We start from the raw sequence: 24,410 nt of genomic DNA, 5'->3' as shown, positions 1-24,410 counted from the left end.
TTTCAATAAAACCCATCAATATTAACCTCTCAACAACCTGTGTCTTGCTGTCCTCTGTAGGATTTTACGGTTCTTACCTTACTGATAGTACATTCAGTGGTTTAACTGAGTAACTTTTTGCATTTATAACAGGCCCCTCCCCACCAGTTTTGCATTTTCTGTGGAAACTTGATTTCAAGTTGCAAAAACTTACCATTTCCTATATCATGGTTTGGGGTATCACTACTCTCCTTTCATTTTGAGCAGCTGTAACAATCTATACCTCAAAGGCAGTCACATGATCACAAGATCATATCATAGTGCTCCATTCTTCTAAAACTATATTGGCTATTCTATTATATTATGACTTTATATTAAGAGACTTCATAAATCATAAGTCAGTCCTATGTTATTTTAGCCATTTTTAACTTCACAGTAAAACAGAGAGTAGGTAGTATCTATGAATATGGACTTAATGTGCTTATAAAAATTCATATACTTAAGGCAGTTTCTTAGATATAATTATCATTTTCACATTAATGTTTCTTCATTTCATAATGACATGAATTGTGGTATATGGGTGAATGTGTCTGAATGTATAAACACTACTTTTCATTATGTCTATAACCACTGGAAAGAAAGAAACACTCACTCAACTCAAGGCAGCTTGTTGTTTTTTTGTTTTTTGGTTTTTTTTTTTGTTTTTTTGTTTTTGTTCTTCTTCTTTTGTTTCATTTGTTTTCGGTTTTCTTTTGTTCTTGTTGTTTTGTTTTTGTGTTTTGCTCTGTGTTTTCCCTTAAACACATTACTCTTTGTCACTCATCAATGTGAATGTAGTTTTCCTTCAAGACTCCAAAATATATATTACCTTATACTGTCTTCATTTTGGTTACTGTAACAAGAGAGGGCAGCACTAGAACATTTCTATTCAGTCAATATCACCAGCCATAGAGCTACAATTAGCTTAACACTAGAAAACAAAAGATCCCCAGGCTCTTGATCCACTTGGTATCCAAGATCTCCAAGTGTCTGCCCACTTCAATGACAATTGTCTTGGCACTGAACAGTCCAAGAGTTATCCTATTTAATGTGATGAAAAACAAGTCTGCTGCCTCCTGAAGAGGATACTAGGTCTATCCCAGAACTCTGATTTATGGTAACAATATTTCCTGGTTCACCATGATATATTCCAATTATTGCTTGTTGTAGTCACAGTACAGGGACTTATTGGAAGAAAGTGTGTTAATATGAAGGTAAAATTGAATGTTTCTGGGGAATGAAGGGATTTCTCAGAAGTTTGATATTTTGTTGTTCTTGCAATATGGTCGAGTTCAATCACCATTATTCACATGACACAGCTATTCATAACTACAGTAATAGGATATCTGAAGCCCTCTCTTGACTACCTTTGGTACCAAACATGCATGTTATTCACATGCATTTTTGCAGCAGAAAAATCCTAATAAATATGGAATAAAATAAGTAAATCTAAAGAAGATTAGCTATCCTCCTATCTCAATAGAGATATAAATATTATTTTGGTTTTGGGTATTTTTTTGAGAATCCCACACAAATTTCAAAATTAGAACAATAGATATATGTTTCTTTATTCACATTGACCACTGTACTGATTACTAATATTATATGACACCAAGGATGATTTAGTATCCTTCTTAATACAATATAAAAACCCTCTTCATGGGAAGCACTTGGTCCTGCCACGGTTGTACCCCCAGTGTAGGGGATTGTTGAGAGGGCGGTGATGGGGGGTTGGATGAGGAAGGGAATACCCTTATAGAAGGGGAGGGTGAGGGGTTTTGGGGCTGATGGGCAGGAAACCAGGAAAAGGGAATAACATTTGAAATGTAAATAGGAAAATACCCAGGTTGATAACAATGGAAAAAAGTTTAAAAAATTGGAAACCTAAAAACAAAACAAAATAAAAAAAGAACTGACAAAAAAACCCCACTTCTCAAGAATAATGAAAGACCTGTTTATTCTAAAGGAACAAGTATAGGTCTAATAGCTACCTGATGAGCACAAACAAACAAGGATGTGACCATGGGTTACCTTGAAATAAGTAGTCATTTATTTAGAATAGTGTGCTCAGAAAAGCATACTTCTCCCTCTCCCTCTCTCTCTCTTTCTTCTCTCTCTCTTCTCTGCATTCAGCTATAACACACTCAGCTTCTGTTACACCATCACGCCTGTCTGCTTCCTACCATGGAAATTGTAAATATATTACCCAATGAGGAAGATGTGCTGGTTTACAAAAGTGCTCCACAGTGTTTGCTATGTATTTCCTGCTTTGCTCTGAGGATTGACTCACTATTATCAGAGTATAGTGACCTATGTGCATGTGAACTTCAGTCAGGAAGAGTGAGCTTTGCTAGATCCTTCTCAGAAGAGTCTCTACAAAGATGTGATGCTGGAGACCTATAGGAATCTCACTGCTATAGGCTACGTTTGGGAAGACCTTAATACTGAAGAACATATTCAAAGTTCTAGAAGATATGGAAGACATGAGAGTAGTCATACTGAAGAGCAGTCTTCTCAGTTTATTCAATGTGGTGAAGCCTTGGTACCTCACCATTATCTTTAAATACCTAAAAAGGACACATACTGGACAGAAAACCTTTGAATGTAACCAATGTGGTAGAACCTTTTCAGGAAATTGTTATATTCTAAGACATAAAAGAATACAAACTGGTGAGAATCCCTATGAGTGTAACCAGTGTGGTAAAGATTTCACATGACACAGTTCTCTTCAAATATGTAAATGAATTCATACAGGAGAGAAACCTTATGAATGTAATCAATGTGGTAAAGGCTTTGCATGTCGAACTGGTCTCCAAAGATATAAAAGAACACATACTGGAGAGAAACCCTGTGAATGTAGTCAGTATGATAAAGCCTTTTCATGTCAAAATAGTCTCCAGTATGATAAAATAACACCTACTGGGGAGAGACCATGTGAATGTAATGAATGCTGTAAAGCCTTTATAAGTTATGATCATCTTCATATACATGAAAGAACACATACTGGAGAGAAGCTCTTTGAATGTGACCAATGTGGTAAAACCTTTTCACGAAACAGTTATCTCCTACAACATAAGAGAGTACACAATGGAGAGAAACCCTATGAATGCAAGCATTGTGGTAAAGTCTTTGCATATTATAATAGTCTCCAAGTGCATAACCAAATACATACAGGAGAGAAACACTATGAATGTAATCAATGTGGTAAAGCCTTTTCATGTATAAGTTGTCTCCTGCATCATAAACAAACACATAACACATACAGGAGAGAAACCCTTTGAATATAATCAAACCAACCTAGTCTGCAAATACATAACAACACATACTGGAGAGAAACTATTTGAATGCAACCAATGTGGTAAAGCCATTGGATATTCATGGTCTTCTTTGAATACATGAAAGAATATCTACTGGAGATCTATATTGTGAATGCAACCAATAAAGCTTTTGCCCAAATCTGTAGTCATCATCACGGAAGAATCCATACTGAATATAAACTCTGAATGTGTTTAATATGGTGAAGACTTTGCACATTTTTACAGTATTCATCATCATGAAAGTATTCATACTGTAGAGAAAGTCTGTGAGTGTAGCAATGTGGTAAAGCCTTTGTGTAATATGGTCCTCTGAGATCCAACACAACTCCAACTCATGCAATGAAAATGACTAGAATTTACTATAGTGAAGCTGCTGCTGCTGGATCAAGGCCAGAGAACAAACTTGAAGACTGAACTGTGACTCTCCCAACTCACCTCCTCACACTGAGCTAAAGTGAGAACCAGAAAGGTCTGTGCCACGTTATAGCTACATTTTCCCACCAAACAGGATTTAGTGATAGGGGCTTTGTTCATGTAGTTTACTATGTCAACTGATACAGAATATAGTTATTATAATCTAATCAATCATACCCACTGTTCTATTGTGGTTAGGAACAGGCATTATGTTTTAAAGAATAAGAGATGAATGGAATAAGAAATTATTAGGGACGGTCATTATGTTTTCAGGAACAAAAGATGTTTAATGGAAGCTGGTCCACTATTTGGAAGTCTCCAACTGCCTAAGGGCCTGGGAATTTGAACTTAGTTTCACCTTATGATTACAAAGAAGCCAATAACAAATAGGCAATACTTAAGACATATTTCTTTTGCTTGTTCCCAACATTTACATATCACAGTCATTTTGAACACATAAAAAAAACACATTGGGACCCCTGCCCACGTCCCTGGCCTAAGAGGCAGCTGTGTAAGGCCTCTGGGTTCCCGTAGGGGAGGGCCCAGGAGCGGCAGGACCCCTGCGCCTGAGACACCGCCGGAACCTGAAGGAAACAGACCGGATAAACAGTTCTCTGCACCCAAATCCCATGGGAGGGAGAGCTGAACCTTCAGAGAGGCAGACACGCCTGGGAGACCAGGGGAGGCTGCACTCTGTGCACGTCCAGACGCCAGAGGAGAACACCAGGCATCATCTGGAGCCCTGGTGTGCGGAGGCTCCCGGAAAGAGCGGCGCAGATCTTCCCGGTTGTTGCCACAGCGGAGAGGACTTGGGCAGTACCCCACGAGCAAACTTGAGCCTTGGAACCGCAGGTAGGACCAACTTTTCCCCTGCAAGAAACCTGCCTGGTGAACTCAGGACACACAGAGGCAAAATTCCTCTGGGACCGGGCACTTCCTGTGTTTACCGGAAGTCACACACCCGCGGATCCCGGCTCACAGCAGCTCTTTGCTCCCAAACCCCGTGGGAGAGAGACCTCACGGCCTGATCAGGTGGGCACTCCTGAGGCTGCAGAGCGGAGGAGACCACCGGCGCTGCCCACCCCTGCCCACATCCCTGGCCCAAGAGGCAACTGTGTGGGGCCTCTGGGTTCCCGTGGGGGAGGGCCCAGGAGCGGCAGGACCCCTGCGCCTGAGACACCGCCGGAACCTGAAGGAAACAGACCGGATAAACAGTTTCTGCACCCAGATCCCGTGGGAGGGAGAGCTGAACCTTCAGAGAAGCAGACACGCCTGGGAGACCAGGGGAGGCTGCACTCTGTGCACGTCCAGACGCCAGAGGAGAACACCAGGCATCATCTGGAGCCCTGGTGTGCGGAGGCTCCCGGAAAGAGCGGCGCAGATCTTCCCGGTTGCTGCCACAGCGGAGAGGACTTAGGCAGTACCCCATGAGCAAACTTGAGCCTTGGAACCACAGGTGGGACCAACTTTTCCCCTGCAGGAAACCTGCCTGGTGAACTCAAGACACAGGCCCACAGGAACAGCTGAAGACCTGTAGAGAGGAAAAACTACACGCCCGAAAGCAGAACACTCTGTCCCCATAACTGGCTGAAAGAAAACAGGAAAACAGGTTTACAGCACTCCTGACACACAGGCTTATAGGACAGTCTAGCCACGGTCAGAAATAGCAGAACAAAGTAACACTAGAGATAATCTGATGGCGAGAGGCAAGGGCAGGAACCCAAGCAACAGAAACCAAGACTACATGCCATCATCGGAGCCCAATTCTCCCACCAAAACAAACACGGAATATCCAAACACACCAGAAAAGCAAGATCTAGTTTCAAAATCATATTTGATCATGATGCTGGATGACTTCAAGAAAGACATAAAGAGCTCCCTTAGAGAACAAGTAGAAGCCTATAGAGAGGAATCGCAAAAATCCCTGAAAGAATTCCAGGAAAACACAATCAAACAGTTGAAGGAATTAAAAATGGAAATAGAAGCAATCAAGAAAGAACACATGGAAACAACCCTGGACATAGAAAATCAGAAGAAAAGACAAGGAGCTGTAGATACAAGCTTCACCAACAGAATACAAGAGATGGAAGAGAGAATCTCAGGAGCAGAAGATTCCATAGAAATCATTGACTCAACTGTCAAAGATAATGTTAAGCAGAAAAAGTTACTGGTCCAAAACATACAGGAAATCCAGGACTCAATGAGAAGATCAAACCTAAGGATAATAGGTATAGAAGAGAGTGAAGACTCCCAGCTCAAAGGACCAGTAAATATCTTCAACAAAATCATAGAAGAAAACTTCCCTAACCTAAAAAAAGAGATACCCGTAGGCATACAAGAAGCCTACAGAACTCCAAATAGATTGGACCAGAAAAGAAACACCTCCCGTCACATAATTGTCAAAACACCAAACGCACAAAATAAAGAAAGAATATTAAAAGCAGTAAGGGAAAAAGGTCAAGTAACATATAAAGGCAGACCTATCAGAATCACACCAGACTTTTCGCCAGAAACTATGAAGGCCAGAAGATCCTGGACAGATGTCATACAGACCCTAAGAGAACACAAATGCCAGCCCAGGTTACTGTATCCTGCAAAACTCTCAATTACCATAGATGGAGAAACCAAGATATTCCATGACAAAACCAAATTTACACAATATCTTTCTACAAATCCAGCACTACAAAGGATAATAAAGGGTAAAGCCCAACATAAGGAGGCAAGCTATACCCTAGAAGAAGCAAGAAACTAATCATCTTGGCAACAAAACAAAGAGAAGAAAAGCATACAAACATAACCTCACATCCAAATATGAATATAACGGGAAGCAATAATCACTATTCCTTAATATCTCTCAACATCAATGGCCTCAACTCCCCAATAAAAAGACATAGATTAACAAACTGGATACGCAATGAGGACCCTGCATTCTGCTGTCTACAGGAAACACACCTCAGAGACAAAGACAGACACTACCTCAGAGTGAAAGGCTGGAAAACAACTTTCCAAGCAAATGGTCAGAAGAAGCAAGCTGGAGTAGCCATTCTAATATCAAATAAAATCAATTTTCAATTAAAAGTCATCAAAAAAGATAAGGAAGGACACTTCATATTCATCAAAGGAAAAATCCACCAAGATGAACTCTCAATCCTCATCTTCGGTTGGTTTATATACAAGTGTGCAATTTCTAGGCATGAAAGTAAAATGATGCTATCTGGTGCTGGATAGAGGAGCCTTATTTTTTATTATGGCAGCTTGCTATTTTTGTAACATGGTGATTTGGTTGAACACAATAAAGTACAGTAGTATCTGATCTCCCCTTCTTCCTGGATGAGTGAGGAGATGATTAAATGTTGATGTCAGCATCTTTGAGCATATTCAGATGAGCTTCTGCTTCTGTTGAAAAGGATGCTGTGTTTGTGGTCCAAAGCTTTGAAGCACTACTTGGCATCTCCTTCCTTGGAGGTCTCACTGTTTAAACATAACAGATTTGATAGCTTGTTGGTAAGGTGAGGTCCAGCTTGTCTCCACTAGGTCATCTTCATGTGAATCCGGTGGTTATACGGTTTTGTTCTAGGGATATTTCATTTTTTTAATAACGGTTTTAGCTGACATTCATGGAGAGAATGAATCCTTAGAACTGTGCCACTAGTGAAAGGAAATCCTGTCTAGAGTATGTTTCTTTACAAAGCTATGTCACACCATCCTTTGGGCCCTCTGCTGGAAAAGTAGAATCAAGTCTCAAATAATGCTTTTTAAATTGTATCCTCTAGTATTATAGATGTAGGACAGTACTGTATCATACCTCTGTGGATGTAAAATAGCTTGTACCTGCTTTATGATACGTAGTAGTGACTGTGCTATAGTAGTGACAGAGCTGTTTTTAATGATGTTGCTCAGAATGTTTTCTTTCCAGATGATGATTGAGAAGCTAATTTAAAAAAAAATGGTGCCAGGTACACAAGAGTAACAGAACTGTGCTGTTTTCTCGGGTTTTGTTTTTTTACTTTTTTTTTTTTTTAATGGAGTGTGCTGGATGTCTCTACAGTTTTGTTCAGATGACTGCAGAACCTGGAAAAGCTGTTGCTGCTGTTGATGCATAACACACTGCTATTATTGGTCTTTTTATATAAATATAAATATATATATATACAGATATATAATTTGAATTTTTTGAAACTTTAGCTGTGCTGTCAACTTTGGAAAAAAGTATCCCCGTTTACTGTGTTGAGTTGGCACTGTACAGAAATTAACAGCCATATTGGTCTAGAAATGTTGAACTTAAGTTTTTTCCATTTGTACAGGGGTAACACACTGTATTAAATATGTAAGGTCTTATCTACGTGGGTTTGATTACAAAAACTAATAAAGTATTCTCTAAATTTAAAAAAAAAGAAGCTATAAAAAAAAAGAAAAAAAAACACATTGGAGAGAAACCATACAAATGTAATCAATGTGATAAAGACTTCTCACAACACAGCTCTTCACGAATATATAAAGGAACATATACTGGATAGGAATTTTATGAACATACAATTGGTAAATTACTTGCATGTAGTAAGTGTGAAAAGTCATGATAAAAAGTTATACTGCAAAAAACCTACCATTGTAATCAGTGGGGTATTATTTTGTATTTCATGGTATCTTCCCACAAGAGTAGAACACTTAATATATAATCCATCTTTTAAAGCTTTTGCATATTACAGTAGTCTTTGATGACCTAACCAACTTTTATTGAAGGGAATCTATGACTATAAAGGATTTGGCAATATCTATAGCTGTTACACTTACATGCAGTTACACAAGATTTTTCTGGAGTTCTTTATACATTTTGCATATTACTTGTCAATTGGATAAAGGGCTAGAGAAGAAATTTTCCCAATCTATAGGTTAATGTTTTGTCCTATTGACAGTGTCCTTGCCTTACAGAAGCTTTTCAGTTTTATAAGGTCACATTTATCTATTTTTGATCTTAGAGCCTTAGTCCTGGTTTTATGTTTAGAAAATCTTCCCCTGTGCCAATGAACTTGAGGCTATATCCAATATCTCTGCTTTTAGACTCAGTGTATCTGGCTTTATGTTGAGCTCTCCAAAACACATTGCCCCATTAAAAAACGGGGACATAGCTAAACAGAGAATTCTCAACAGAGGGATCTTGAATGGCCAAGAAACACTTAAAGAATTGTTCAACATCCTTAGTCATCAGGGAAATGCAAATCAAAATGATCAAGATTTGGCCTTACACCAATCATAATGGTGAAGATCAAAAAACTTAAGTGATAAAACATGCTGGTGAGGAAGTAGAAGAAGAGGAACACTAGTCCACTGCTGGCACAATTGCAAACTGGTCTAAGCACTCTGGAAAACATCTGGCAGTTACTCAGATACTCTCATTCTAATAGAAGAAAGAGTCAGGAAGCACCTTGAATACAGGAGCACTGGAAGAAATTCCTGAGCAGAACATTGTTAGTTTATGCTCTAAGGTTAAACATCGGCAAATGGGTCTTCATAAAATTGCAAAGCTTTTGTATGGAAAAGGACATTGCCATTAGTACAAAAGGCATCCAAAAGATTGGGAAAATTCTACATCAAATAGAGGGCTAATATCCAGTATATCCAAAAACTAAAGAAGTTAGACTCTAGACAATTACATTATCATATTAAAAAATGGAGTGTACTGGGGAGAGGGGAGGGGGATGTTTGCCTGGAAACCGGGAAAGGGAATAACACTCGAAATGTATATAAGAAATACTCAAGTTAATAAAAAAAAATAAAAAAAAGAGATGGTTGTGAGCCACCATGTGGTTGCTGGGATTTGAACTCAGGACCTCTGGAAGAGCAGTCAGTGCTCTTAACTACTGAACCATCTCTTCAGCCCCATATTTTTTGCTACTTATTCAGTGTATTATTGCTAACTTATTATCAATGTATTTACTTTTGTTAATATTAAAACAACCTAGTTTATATTTAAAAAAATGGAGTACAGAGAAAAATGAAAAATTTACAACTGAGGAATACCAAATGGAGGAGAAGCACCTAAGGAAATATTCAATATTCATAGTCATCAGGGAAATGCAAATCAAAACAACACTGAGAATCCACCTCTCATCAGTCAGAATGACTAAGATCAAAAACTTAGCTGAAAACAGTTGCTGGGAAGGATGTGGAATAAGAGAAATACTCCTCCATTGTTGGCAGGACTACAAGCTGGTACAAACACTCTGGAAATCAGACTGACACTACTTCAGAAAATTGGACATAATATTACCTGAGGACCCAGCTATAACAATTCTCAGCATAGACACAAAAGATGCTCCAACATATGTTCAGGAAGAAGGCACCATTATGTTCACAGCCGCCTGATCTATGATAGCTCGAATCTGAAAACAATTCAGATGTCCCTCAACAGAAAAATGAATAGAGAAATATGGGACATTTACACAACTGAGTTCTAGTCAGCTATTAAAAGCAATGAGTTCATGATATTCATAGGTAAATAGATGAAACTAGAAAATACCATCCTGTATGAGATAACCATATCAGAAAACACACACACACACACACACACACACACACACACACACACACACGCACACAGTATGTACTCACTGATAAGTCAATATTAACCCAAAAGATTTCTTATGATATAATCCACAGACCACATGAAGCTCAAAAAGATGTACTACCAAAGCGTGAGTGCTTCATTCTTTCCTTGAAGGCCAAAAAAAACCATAATATTAATAGGAGGAAATATGGAGACAGAGTTTGGAGCTGAGACGGAAAGAAAACCCATTCAGATACTGCCCCACCTGGGGTTTCCAGCTAATATACAGCTACCAATGCCAGACAATACTGCTGATGCCAAGAAGTGCATGATGACAGGATCCTGTTACATATATATATATATATATATATATATATATATATATATATATATATATATATTGTCTCCTGAGAGGCTCTGACAGATTCTGACAAATAAAGAGGTGAATGTTGGCACCCAATTATTGAACTGAGAATGGTGTCTGCAATGGAGGAGTTAGAGAAAGGATTGAAGGAGAGAAAGGGGTTTGTAACCCCATAGGAGGAGCAACAATATCAACCAACCAGAACTCACAGAGATTAAACTAAAATCCAAAGACAGACTCATGGCTCCAGCTGCATATGTAGCAGAGGATGGCTTTTGGGGGCACTAATTGCAGGTAAAGCTCATGGTCCTGTCAAGTCTGGACTCACTAGTGTAGGGGAATTTCACAGTCAGGAGGCAGAAAGGATTGTGTGGTTTAGGAGAGCCAACACCATGATAGAAGAAGGGGGTGGTAAGGGATTTATGGACTGGAAACTGGGAATGGGAGTAACAATCTAAATATTAATAAAAAAATCCAATAAAAAGAGAAAATGGCAATTGTGATGCCAGCAAGATAGCCAAGAAGCTGACAACAACAACAAAAAGAAGGGTTGTCATTCACTGTTGGTAAGAATGCAACATGATTAACTTTGATGACAATCTGGTAATTTCTTCCAAACTTTACTGCACTCAGGGTGTAACTAAACAGCCATGCCTCTTGATCCACAAAGGAACTGTAATGAAAGTTACATATGAATGTACTCCTAATTGTCAATGCTTAAAAGTAACAAGAATATCTATAAATCATTGTTTCAATAAAAGAACTTTCATCTAAATGTTCACTTTAATCTAACAGTTGCTAGATCAGTGTCTCTCAATATGTGAATCTATTCAGAGTCTCTCAGTTATTTTTTCTAATTCGTGATACACAATGGAGTGAGTCTTTATGAAGGGAAGAATGAGAAATACAATCTCATAGAAGATTTACAGACATTCTTATGGTTCCTCATGGTTGTGTTAAGTTTGAATTACAAGAATATTATAGAAATTTGATGTAAGGTAAAGTAAAAATTTGAATAAACTTATACATGAATTTTGAGATTCTGAAGCTGTCATTCTTTAATAATTAAGATATAATTTATTTGAAAATTTTGTTCAGATATTTCCAGACAATATTATTTCATGAACAAAACAATACCTGAGCACAATGCATACTGAGCATGACTTTCAGATGAGTTCATCTTTACAGCAAACTCTGAAATCCAACAGAAGGTATTATCCTTGACAAATTATAGTTGTCTTAAAATCAGTATCAGTATTTTTATCTATTTTAATGTGAGAGTGTATTTTTCTGTTCTCCAAGGGATGGACGATTGACACTTTCAGAAAATGTTTATGAGCACACCTAGACTGTAGATGCTGTCTTTGGAGTGTATTGTGGACAGGCTCATCTGAATAAACTGAAATAGGTGAGTAAATATTTGCTAAGCAGCTTCAAGAAGACTACATGCAGACAAGGTTCTCTGACAACATTATAAACCTTCATCCTTGAACCAACTTTATCACAAGAAAAATATAACTTAAATTACTCAATTGAACATCTCCTTTTCAGTGGATCAAATCAAGCTGGTCCTCAGAGAAATGCATGAATAATACTTTATGACAGAACTATGTACCAAAAAGGAGGAAAAGAAAAGCAGAAATTTTCTTCCTTGTAAATGTAGTGACAAGAAACAAGTAGTCATTGTCCTGGATTACTCAGATTTGCCCTTGTTAACAGACCACATGTGTTTATAAATGGAGAACTCACAGGACTACATCTTGAAATACGCATAGTTCAACTGCAGAAACCACAAATGTCTCACAGTTCCCTTCAAGAGGTGTATTTATGGAAGGAGCAATAATTAGCCAGAGACTGAGATTAAAAACAGAATGTATTTTCAGCTTCCTGCTAATCAGTGTCACAGGTAAGTGATGGGTAGGAGTTTGAGTTCAGAAACCAAGGTATTTTTCCCTGGGGAAATTTGGTAAATTAAGATAAACTTTTTTATTTCCTCTGAGTATTGAATGAAATGAAATTATTTTGTGTATATATATTAGTATATTAATATATATATATATACACAAAAATATGTCTCTCTCTCTCTCTTTCTCTCTCTCTCTCTCTCTCTCTCTCTCTCTCTCTCTCTCTCTCTCTCTGTTGCTTTTCCGTTGTCATAGTGTCCAGTGGAGAAATTGTTCTCACTCAGTCTCCAACAACCATGGCTGCATCTCCGGGGGAGAAGGTCACCCTCACCTGCCTTGCCAGCTCCAGTGTAAGTTACATGCACTGGCACCAGCAGAAGTCAGGCACCTCCCCCAAACTCTGGATTTATGGCACTTCCAACTTGGCTTCTGGAATCCCAGACCGCTTCCGTGGCAGTGGGTCTGGGACATTTATTCTCTCAGAATCGGCACCATGGAGGCTGATGATACTGCCACTTATTACTTCCAGCACTTGAGTAGTTACCCATCCACACAGTGATACAGACTAGAACAAGAACCCTGTAACTCACTAGGGCCCAGATATTTCCTCTAGAGAAGTGTAGCCAAGGGTTTAATTGTAGTAATCCACAGATGGTGCTTCCTATCTCTCTTAGACATGTCAGAGAAGATGCCTTCCTGCAGGCTAATGACAGCTGCCTAAAGAAGACTTGAACAAAGATAACTCAAACATGCATGCTAACACTGATGTGGAAAATTTGGGGCAGGAGATTCCAACCTAGATAAAGAATCTGACTTTTAGGGAAGCATCAGATAATCAACAAACTCTTACCTGAATGTCTCTATTCAACATGTCCAAGACTTTGTACATAAAGATTTTACAGTCTATTGTTAACAAGTTTGGCAACTTCTCCCGATGATAAATCTATATTGTTAGATATGTAAAATCTAACTGCCATGATTAAACCAATTACTTATGGTTACTAAATACCCATCTTTCTTTCATGAGGCAAGGTAATGCTATCTGTAGTTTGTTCCCTGGAGAATGGTGGAATTCTAATTTTCCTGTTTTCATTGCTAAAATGACTAATTCTTTCTTCTTTCTGTTCTTTCTTTTTGTTCTTTCTTTCTCTTTCTCTCTCTCTCTCTTTCTTTCTTTACTCTTTCATTCTTTAATCTTTTCTTTTCTCATTAGCTCTATTCTTTGTGAAGTGAAATCATAAGGATGGCCCAAGATAACCTCAGGCTCTAAACCAAGGATACATCATGATTGTGAAATTACTTTTATTTGGTTAATTTGTTCATTGTTTTGTTATTGTTGTTTTGATTGTTTGCTTTATTTTTTTAAGTAAGGAAGAAAAATTTAGTAAATACCTAACTGCTTTGGGAAATCAGACAGAATGAAGCAACAACTCTTCCTTACCATTCCTTCCAATCACACAAAATGACAGGTTTTTCTAAGTGGTTTCACTATCAGGTGAAACATGAAGTCTATTTACGCATATCAGAAGCTTTTCCAGCCCTTAGTTTCACTTAGCAGATGTCTCTAAGACTGAGATTTCTCCCATCCTTTACTCTGTCATAAATCTGGCTCTGAGAGATTCATTTCCCCTTAATGGAAGACAGTTTAGGAATAATGTTGATAGCATATGGTTAAAGTTGTTGGCACATAAATAGTAGTTCACTGTAGGGCTCTGGCTGCGGGTATTCTTCACCTTGATCTCTTGCCCAGCTAGTAATGTGGGTTTGGGCAACCGGGAGAGAACCTCTTAAGGGGGGGCAGTGTTTGCTACCCCTAGCTTCTGGTCCTTCTCCTTTGAGCTGCTGCCTGGTGCTTCAGTAGCTTGGCCTGACTGAGCCTGCAGAAGACTGACTAGAAGGAGACCAGTGCAGGGGAGCTTCTGGCAGCAATTTTAGAAAGAGCAGAACTCTTCCTCAAGTATAGTTTTATAGCTCTTATGACAGAAGCTCTCAGATGACTGAGTAATTCTTGCACACCTTTAATTCTGAATAAGAAAGATAAATATGTTTTTGGATGGGTCAGACCTCATCTACATATTCAGGGACGTGATCCTGTTTCTATGATTGATATGTTTTGAGACTACAGGACCTGTGGTTATGCCATCACTGTGGAGGAGGGGTTTGGGGCATTTTCTTCTGTGACCGATCTGTCTTGGGCCTATGTAACTTGTGGGCATGTCCTCACTTGTATAGGAGGGGCTTGAGGCATTGCCCTCCATGACTGGTCTGTCTCAAACCTATCTATATGGGCCTTGGGAGGTACAAGTACCTGAGGCATATATATTCTGTGAGAATGGGAATGCACCTGTTGTCCAGTGTAATGTCTCCCAGGGATTCAACCTATCTCTCCCAGAAATGAGGGTATGTTTCACTGCCTGCTACAACACAGTTCTATGAGCCAAAATATCCTAATTCTTGAATTCCATGCATATTATGTGGCAAATGGGATTTGGCAAATGTGATCAGCTAGGGATTTTGATATGTGAAGTTCATACTGAAATAATATAGTAGAATAAATATAATCATAATGTTCTGCCATTAACTGGGGACCATCATCAGAAAGGGCAAGTCAATAAAGAATTTGCTAGAGCAAAGGAAAGGGCTTTGAATAGGGAATATAAAGAGTAAAATACTCATGTAAAATCAATATTTTGATTATTTATTCTGGGTCTCTGGAGGAACACAGTAGTGTTTACCTCTTGATTTTACCTCAATAACAATTCTCACCTTGAGAATAGTAAGATACTCAACCTGTATTCCTTGATTCTACTGATATTGTAGGAACTAGTTAGAATAGCAAAATGGGGCTCATCTTAGGATTGAGAGTGGTTTTAATCACAGAAAATGTCTGACTTCCTCTGATCTCTAAAAGGATTCTACTTTCATGTGTATGTATATCTTTTGACAGAAGGCAGAGTATTCTTTCTCACCCTGGCAAAAGCTGTGACTGAAGACATTTTAGATAAACATTCTCTCGGTGGTTTCACATTTCTCCTTTCTGTGTCTTTAGGTATTAGCTCTCACAGCTGAGTGTAAAGAGAAAGGAGTTTTTATTCCTTTAAATGTTGATTCATTTCTTTGCTTACAAAGAAGGAAACTCACACTTACATGTTATAATACTAGGTGATGACAGGGTCAGAGAAAAGCAGGCAAGTTCAGGAATAGATTAGTTTCTTGGAACTCAGACTCTACTAAGTTGACTGTATATTACCAACAACAAGAACATGATGGCACACACTAAAACATTTAGCAAAGCTGGAACTACAGCAGTTTCAAAAGTAAAGTTTTCCAAAAGTAAAGAAAAACAGCTCATGCTCATCACAGGTAAATCCACAAGATTTCTGAATATCTATTCTCCAAATGCAAAGTCACCCACACTCATAAAATAAACTTTACTAAACATCAAAGAACAGAAATACCTCACACAATAATAGTGGAAGACTTCAACATTCCAATTTTATAAATGGACAGATAATGAAAACAGAAAATAAACAGAGACACGGTGAAACTAACCAAAGTTATGAACCAAATGGAATTGACAAGCATCTATAGGATATTTCATCTCAAAACAAAATATATCTTCTTCTCAGCACCTCATGGTATCTTCTCCAAAACTGACCGTATAATTGGTCACAAAACAAGCCTCAAAATGCAAGAAGAAGATCAAAAACATCCCATACATCCTATCAGATCTCATCAGACTAAAGCTTCAATGACAACGAAAACATCGGAAATCCCACATATACATAGAAACTGGACAATGCTGTACTAGATGATAACCTGGTCAAAGAAGAAATAATGAAAGAATTAAAAACTCTTTATAATTTAATGAAAAGGAAGGTATATTTATCCAAACTGATAGGACCTAATAAAAGCATTGTTATGAGGAAAACCTAAAGCTCTGAGTGCTTCCAAAAAGAAACTGGAGAAAGCACACACTAACAACTTGATAGCACTCCAGGAACCTCTAGAACAAAAAGCAAATACATCCAAAAGTAGTAGAGAGCAGGAAGTAATAAAAAAAACATGGCTGAAATCAACCAATTAGAAAGAAAAAGAACTATACAAAGAATCAAGCAAACCAGTAGAGAGTTCTTTTAGAAAATCAAGAAGATAATTTAGCCAGATTAACTAGAAGTCACTAGGACAGTATACAAATTAATAAAATAAGAAATGAAATGTGAGGCAAAGAAAACTGAGGAAATTCAAAAAATCATCAGATCCTACTACAAAAGCCTATACTCAACAAAACTGCAAAATCTGGAGTAAATAGACAATTTTCTAGACAGATACTACGTAACAAAGTAAAATCATGATCAGATAAACTATATAATCAGTCTCATAACACCTAAAGAAATAGAAGCAGTGATTTAAACTTTCCCAAACAAAAATAAATAAATAAATAAATAAATAAATAAATAAATAAGTACAGGACCAGAAGGATTTAATACAAAATTCTCCCAGATCTTCACAAAAAGTCCTAATTACTATGCAGTTATAAAAAACAATGTTTTCATGAAATTCATAGGCAAATGGATGGAACTAGAAAATATCATCTGGAGTGAGGTATCCAAATCACAAAAAAAATACCCATCATATGCACACACTGATAATTGGATATTAAAACAAAACCCAGATTACCCAAAGTACAATCCACAGACCACATGAATCTCAGGAAGAATGACGACCAGAGTGCAGATGCTTCAGACATCTTAAAAATATGGAGCACAGACTGAAGGAATGGCCACTCAAAGCCTGCCCCACTTGCAGATACGGCATATGTATACCGAAACTCGACAATACTGATGGAGTAAAGAAATGAATATTGAGAGGAGCCTGACAAAAAGAGAGTTGAATTATATCAGCAAACCATTGAACTGAGAACTGGGTCACCATTGGAGGAGTTAGGGAAAGGATTAAAGGAGCTGAAGGAGCTTGCAACCCCATAAGTATAACAATACCAACCAATCAGAGCTCCCAAAAACTAAATCATTACCCTAAGTCTAGATATGGACAAACCCATTGTTCCAGCTGCATATGTAGCAGAGGTTGAAATTATTGGGCACCAGTGGGAGAAGAAGCCCTGTGCTCGGCAAAGGCTAGACATGATCAGTGTAGAGGAATATCTGGGCAGGGAGGCAGGAAGGGGTGTATGTTGGGGGAGGGGAAACAGCCTCATAGAAGAAGGGGGAGGAAGAGAGGATATGGGGCTTATGGAACGGAAACAAGGAAAAGGAATAATAATTGAAATGTAAATAAAAAATACCCAATTAAAAAAAAGACTTAAGAACAATGCTTTTCAATGATTCCACAAAATAGAAAAAGAAGTAACATTAGCCACTTAGTTTTTTGAAGCCACAATTACACTTATACAAAAACCTCACAATAATTCTACACAGACAGAGAAATTCAGAACAATTTCCCTCATGAATAATGATGCAAAATACTCAATAAAATTCTTGCAAACCTATTCCAAAAAGACATCAAAATGATCATCCATCAAGATCAAGTAAGCTTCATCTAAGGCATGCACGGATGGTTCAGTATACGGAAATCCTATGACATAATCCACGATATAAACAAACTCAAAGGAAAAAAGACATAATCATCTCACTAGATGCTGAGAAAGCATTTGTCAAAGTTCAACACCACTTTCATGTTAAAATTCTTGGGAAATTCAGGAACTCAAGGCCCATATCTAAACACAGTAAAAGCAATATACAGCAAACCAGTAGTCAACATCCAATTAAATGGAGAGAAACTTGAAGTTGTCCCACTAGAATCAGGAACTATACAAGGCTGTCCACTCTCTCCCTATCTATTCAATATAGTGCTTGATAGTCTAGTCAGAGCAATTACACAAACAATACAGGTCAAAGGGATACAAATTGGAAAGGACAAAGACAAAATATCACTATTTGTAGGTGATAAGATAGTTTATTTAAGTAATCCAGGTAACAATACATGTTGGTGAGGACATGGAGAAAGTAAACACTCCTCCATTGCTGGTGGAATTGTAAACTGATGCAAACACTCTGGAAATCAATATGAAGGTTCATCAGAAAATTGCAAATAGATCTACCTGATGACCAAACAGTACCACTCTTCAGAATATACCCAAATAATTCTCCACCATGCCACTGGGGCAGATGTTTAACTATGGTCATAGTGGCCTTACTTGTGATAGCCAGACGCAGAAACAACCTGTATGTCCCCAACAGGAGAATAGATACAGAAAAAGTTTTTCATTTACATAATGGAATACTACTCAGCTATTAAGACCGAGGGCATCCTGCATTTTGAAGGCTAATGGATAGAATGAAGAAAATATTATTCTTACAGAGGTAACTCAAACCAAAAGTACATGCATGGTATGTACTTACAAATAGGTGGATATTCGCCAAAGATGAAAGGAGAGAATACCCAAGATACAGTCCAAAGAACTCAAAAAGTTCAACAAGCTGAAGGGACCAAAGTAGGGCAGCTCAGTCCCACTTGGAAGGGAGAAGAAAGCAATCACTGTAGGGGCAGGAGGGAACTGGGAGGGAAAGGAGATGGGAGTAAAGAGGGGGATCATGGTCTTATATTGTGTCCAGAAAGGAGTGAAGCCCTGAGCGCCAGCAGAAAGAATTTAAAGAGGTGGTAGGAGATTGGGGGAAACTTCAGAATGTGCTACAGACCTGGGATGTGAGAAACTTTCAGGACTTAAAAGGGAGAGACCTTACATGAAATGCCCTACAGTGCGGGAGAGTTAACTTATAGAGCCAGTCCCCAGCAGAAAAACAGGGCATTAAATAAGAGATAGGGTTGCCATTCCCACAGTCAAAACCCTGACCCATAATTGTTCCTGTTTGAAAGAACTACAGGGATGGAAATGGAGTGGTGTCTGAGGAAAAGAAGTTCCATGGACAGGCCCAAAGTGTGAACCAGCTCAAAGGTAGGCCCCAAGGCTTGACATAATTACTGAGGCTATTTATCACTCACAAAAGGAACCTATCATGATTGCCCTACGAAAGACTCAATAAGCAGCTAAAAGAGTCAAGAGCACATATTTGCACCTAACCAATGGACAGAAGCTGCCGACTCCTGTGATTAAATTAGGAAAAGCTGACAGAAGCTGAAGAGGAGGGCTACGCTGTGGAAGGACCCACAGTCTCAATTAACCTGGAACCCTGAGATCTTTAATGCACTGGATCAGCAACCAGGCAGCATATACCAGCTGAGATGAGGTCCCCAAAACAAGGCAACAATAAACTGCCTGTTTTAAGTTCTTTCAAAGAAGATGTACCTAACCCTCAAGAGACTGGAGGCCCCAAACAATTTAGAAGTCTGATGGGGTCCAGGATGGGGTTAGGGATATCCTTGTGAGGACGAGGCAGGTGGAGGGCAATAAGCAAGTATGGGAACAGTTGGAAGGTGGAACAGGAAGGAAATAAAATCTGTAGTATAAAAAAATTAAATAAGAAGGAGAAAAAAGAATATCAGTGTGGGTTCCTCCAAGAAGAATAGAGTGTAAGTTGTAATACTTTTTTTTTCTCTGCATGCCTTTTGTTTACTTTTCCATTAAGTTTAGTGACTGTTCTTCTGGTGTCATCTCAGAAATTTCATCTGATGAAATTGTATCCACTTTTTGAGGTTGGGTGAGTATATATTTATTATGTAGAAAATTTCTTGACTTTAGGACTGATTCAGTCTTACTGTTGGGAGAAACATGGAAAGTGTTTTTAAAAATGAAAAATAATCAATAATAGAGAAGATACGTATCTATCATTCAGCTATATTTGACTATACATTTATCAAAGATCTTGTCAAATAATTCCTTCAAAATCATCTAGGGTGAGGAACTTTCTTACATCCCATGGTGTGAGCTTGCAATTGCATACTCTCCTCCCTGGTATTTCTCAGATGCCTCAGATTATAGATTCTGCTCTCTGTCCCCTCTTAACTTAGCCACTGTTTTCAGAAATGAAGAAGTTCCCTAACATTTCTCCATTTAACTATTGATCATTCTGTGTTCCTTGCCATATTCTATCATCACAGATTCTATTTCAGCTCAAGTTCTCAAAGTCAGGAATACTTTGGAAATTTCTTTATCCTTGAAGAGCATAATCAGAACTGAGTTCATTTACATTCTTGAGGAAAGATGTAGCTGTGTCGTTCTTAAGGAGACATCACCAGTCTCTGAGCTCTGAAGAGTGTTTATCTTATAAAGCAAAACTGAGGCTGTAACATGGGATGCTTATGGTGTTCTCATGGTTGCCTCAAAATCAAAGTGTCAGGAAATAAAATGAATGAACTGGAACATAGAAGAAAGCCTGGGTATTCTAGTATTTCTTGATGCAGGTAGGCTGTTCTCCCATTTATCTCATGAAAAGGGCTGTGTTCCAATGTTTAAGTACATACAACCTCATCATACAAAGTATAAAACCCAAAATGGGTGACTCTTTATTTTAATATTCTCTGAGATTCTGTTAATGGATCATGCACAACTAAATCTTTGTCCTCCTTGTTCCTTTATTGGGCCCAGTATAATATCTTCTGGGTGTCATTCTTTTTCTCTTTGGACAGGAAGTATGATCTCTTTTTCTAAGAGCTCAGCATGGTATTATCCACAATACTGCAACAATTTTTTTTAAAAAATTGAAAAAGAGATTGAAATATAAGACAACAAAATTTTATATACGCAGCTTCTAACTTTGAGAGTTGCTGTTAATGGTGAGAATGTAATCTCTCCCAGATCCACTGGAACTGAATCTTGAAGGAACCCCAGATCCCAACATGGTAGTACTAGATATTAAGAGCCTAGGATCATTTCCTGGTTTCTGCTGATACAAAGCTAACCAATTATTAATGCCCTCACTTGCCTTGCAAATAATGGTGGCTCTGTCTCCTAGAAATAAAACCACTGAGTATAAATATTGTGTCATCTAGATGTCACATATCATGCCTGTAATTGGAAACATGAAAAAAATGTATGTGGTTAATCATTATAGAATTAGTTTCCTCAAGTTCAAAATAGCAATGATTAGAAAGGGGGAAATGAGTTCCAATACCATCCTTCCTTACCTGGGATCCCAAACCGCAGGAAGTAGGGATGAAGCCTTCATGTCTCTGCTGTAAACTGATATTGACTGACTCCTCCTGCACTGGATGTGGTCAGACTAATAAGATGTTCTGTGTAAGTTCAATGGCTCCATGCAAATCAATGAAGCCTGAGCAGTGCTGGGGACAGCTGCTTTATCTCAATTACTCAGCTGAGCGTGCCAGGTGTCCCAAACCAAACCTGAATATTGCATATTTTGCTACTTCCAATGGTGTACTTTCTTACAAAAATTACTTTAAAACATTTTAAGCATTGCAATCTATAAGAACAGGAATTAATTCATTTTCTCCAATCTATCATGATCAGGATAAGAAGACAACTATTTAAACAAGCTACAAAAATATTAGAATGTAGCTCTCAAATATTTATTTCCATATTTCTATAAGGAATTGTTCCACTTGAAACAATCATTATAACATACTTATCTGAAACAGAAATACATTTGAAATATTTTTGATAAACCTTTAGCAATGTTTTGCTTATTATACTAAATATTTTGCTGTCAATACACAAAATTATTAAAAAATATTTCATTACAAGAAGTAGAGACATGGCACAGCATTTATCAGGACTTGTCGCTCTTGGTTGGTCTCAAGATAGATTACCAGCACCAACAAAGTTGTCAGAAAACTTTGTAACGCCAGTTCACCATTTTCTTGCCTTCATAAATACCAGGGACAGACCTAGTACACACAAATACATGCACACTAAATACCCTCACACACAAGACACAAAAAAATCTTTTATAAAAATTGTGTGTGTATGTGTGTGTGTGTGTGTGTGTGTGTATGTGCATGTGTGTGTGTGTTTGTTTGTAGTTCAGAGGGCAACATAAGGGAGACAGTTCAATTGTTATGGCATGGAAGTCACAAGGACTGAAGCTCTGTCTTCAGGTTTAGTGCCAAGTATTGATACTGCCTCTCCTATTTCTGTATTCCTGAAATATTTCCTAAGTGCATGTCATTTATAGTTCTTCAATGACAAAATCTATAGGTATCATCCTTAACCAATCACTGAATAGGCTGCACTTCATATCTGAGTTTGAGTTTTTAATATTTGGTCAAGTCATTATATCTAACACTCCTCTCCATTTACTGATATATTCTACAGTTACTCATTACATAAAAGGGAGTAGTAATGCTGGTGACTTTAACAAAATTCTCTGCTTCAAGAGCTGGAAAGATGGTCATAAATTAGGAGCACTGGCTTTTTCCCACAGGTTTTGTGTTCCACAACCAACACCCAGGGTGCAGTATACAAACATTTCAAACCCTAGTTCTAGGAGTTCCACCACCATCTTCTGGCCTCTTTAGGTACTACATAAATGTGGTACATAGACATACTTGGGAGCAATAAAACAACCTTTGAGTAATTCCTGAACTCCCAGAATCAATTGTTTCCAACAAGAAAGAGGACTAAGATCAGTTCCCTGTATTTTCCTTCATCTTTCTTCTATATTAGAGGTTCTTCATCTTCTTAATGTTTTGAATATTTAATACAGTTCCTCTTATTGTTGTCAGCCTCAAATATAAAATTATTTTGTTGAGAACCACTACTATATACTCAATCATATTCTGAAGGATTCAAATGAGTTTTTTTCCTTGATCATGTTTTTGTGGAGAACAGAAAGCTGTGAAGTCCATATTGGGGAGACACATCAACAAACCCTCTCCTTTTGGCTGGAGAGGCTTCCTATCAGTTAAGGACTCTGCTATGAAGTATTACAATTGCATTAATCATTTTATGTTTAGTTTTAAAAAAGTACATCGTGCTGATAAGTTACCAGTCTCTCTATATTTCTATGGCAATTTTCATTGGCTGTAAACTTTAATTGCTAATATATTTGTATGTAGATAAAAATATACTGGACCTCTATTAAAAGAAGAATACTAATAGAATGTTGTTGGGGCTGTAGAACTGCCTCAATACATACATTTCTTAGAACATACAAACCAAATGATCTGAGTTTGAGCTCCAAATATCTGTGGAAAGCGTAATAAGTTTCTTGAAATTTATGTGTACATTGTGGAACATGCATAGAATATTTGTATACATAATAACCTGAAAAATGATGAAGAGGATGAGAAGAAGAAGGTGTGAGGTGAAGAAGAAAAATCAAGTATAGAAGACAAAGAACATGAGGAATAATACAAAGAAGAGGGAGAAGAAAAGGAAGCAGAAGAGGAGGAAGAGAAAAAGAAGAGGAAGAGGATGAAGAGGAAGAAAAAGGAGAAGCAGAAGGAAAATATCATAAAGAAAAGAATAGGAAGAGGAGGAGAAAAGTAGGATAAAAATAATCTGGATTCTGATGATAGCAAAGGGTAATCCAGCATTGATAGAAACAGTGACAGCAACATGGTAGGTGAATTCAGCATCAAGGCAAGGACAAGGTAGATGATTAGCTCAACACCAGATGAGAAAGTGGAGATAATGAGCTCTGCAGTAAGATGAGTGAAGGATAAAGAATGAACTCAAGAGAAAAAAAAAGACAGAAAGCAAGGTACAAAATGACCTCAACCTTAAGTTTCAAAGACAAGTACAGAAAAACTTGGAAAACCTTTTCCTAGCCCTTGAGAAACTTCAGATTATGCCTTCTGATTGGAGCATGAGTTGTTCCACTTCAGTTAAAGTAACCAAGATACCATATCCCAAGCATGTTTAAAATCTACTTCAACTGTGGATTCTCACTGCTGTGCCAAGAGACTTA

At 37.8% G+C, this 24,410-nt stretch overlaps 2 pseudogenes; both read left to right on the top strand.

Annotated features, from left to right (window-relative positions):
- The first annotated feature begins 2,343 nt into the window (after positions 1–2,343).
- Znf431l-ps5 (zinc finger protein 431 like, pseudogene 5) lies at positions 2,344–12,005 on the top strand (annotated as a pseudogene).
- Positions 12,006–12,484: 479 nt separating this feature from the next.
- On the top strand, positions 12,485–13,120 carry Igkvl-ps21 (immunoglobulin kappa variable like, pseudogene 21; annotated as a pseudogene).
- Positions 13,121–24,410: the final 11,290 nt, after the last annotated feature.

The sequence above is a fragment of the Rattus norvegicus genome, chromosome 4, assembly GCF_036323735.1.
Source record: "Rattus norvegicus strain BN/NHsdMcwi chromosome 4, GRCr8, whole genome shotgun sequence".
Classification (NCBI taxonomy): Eukaryota; Metazoa; Chordata; class Mammalia; order Rodentia; family Muridae; genus Rattus; species Rattus norvegicus.
The sequence above is the reverse complement of the archived record's forward strand: the minus strand, read 5'-3'. Positions and strand labels throughout refer to the sequence as shown.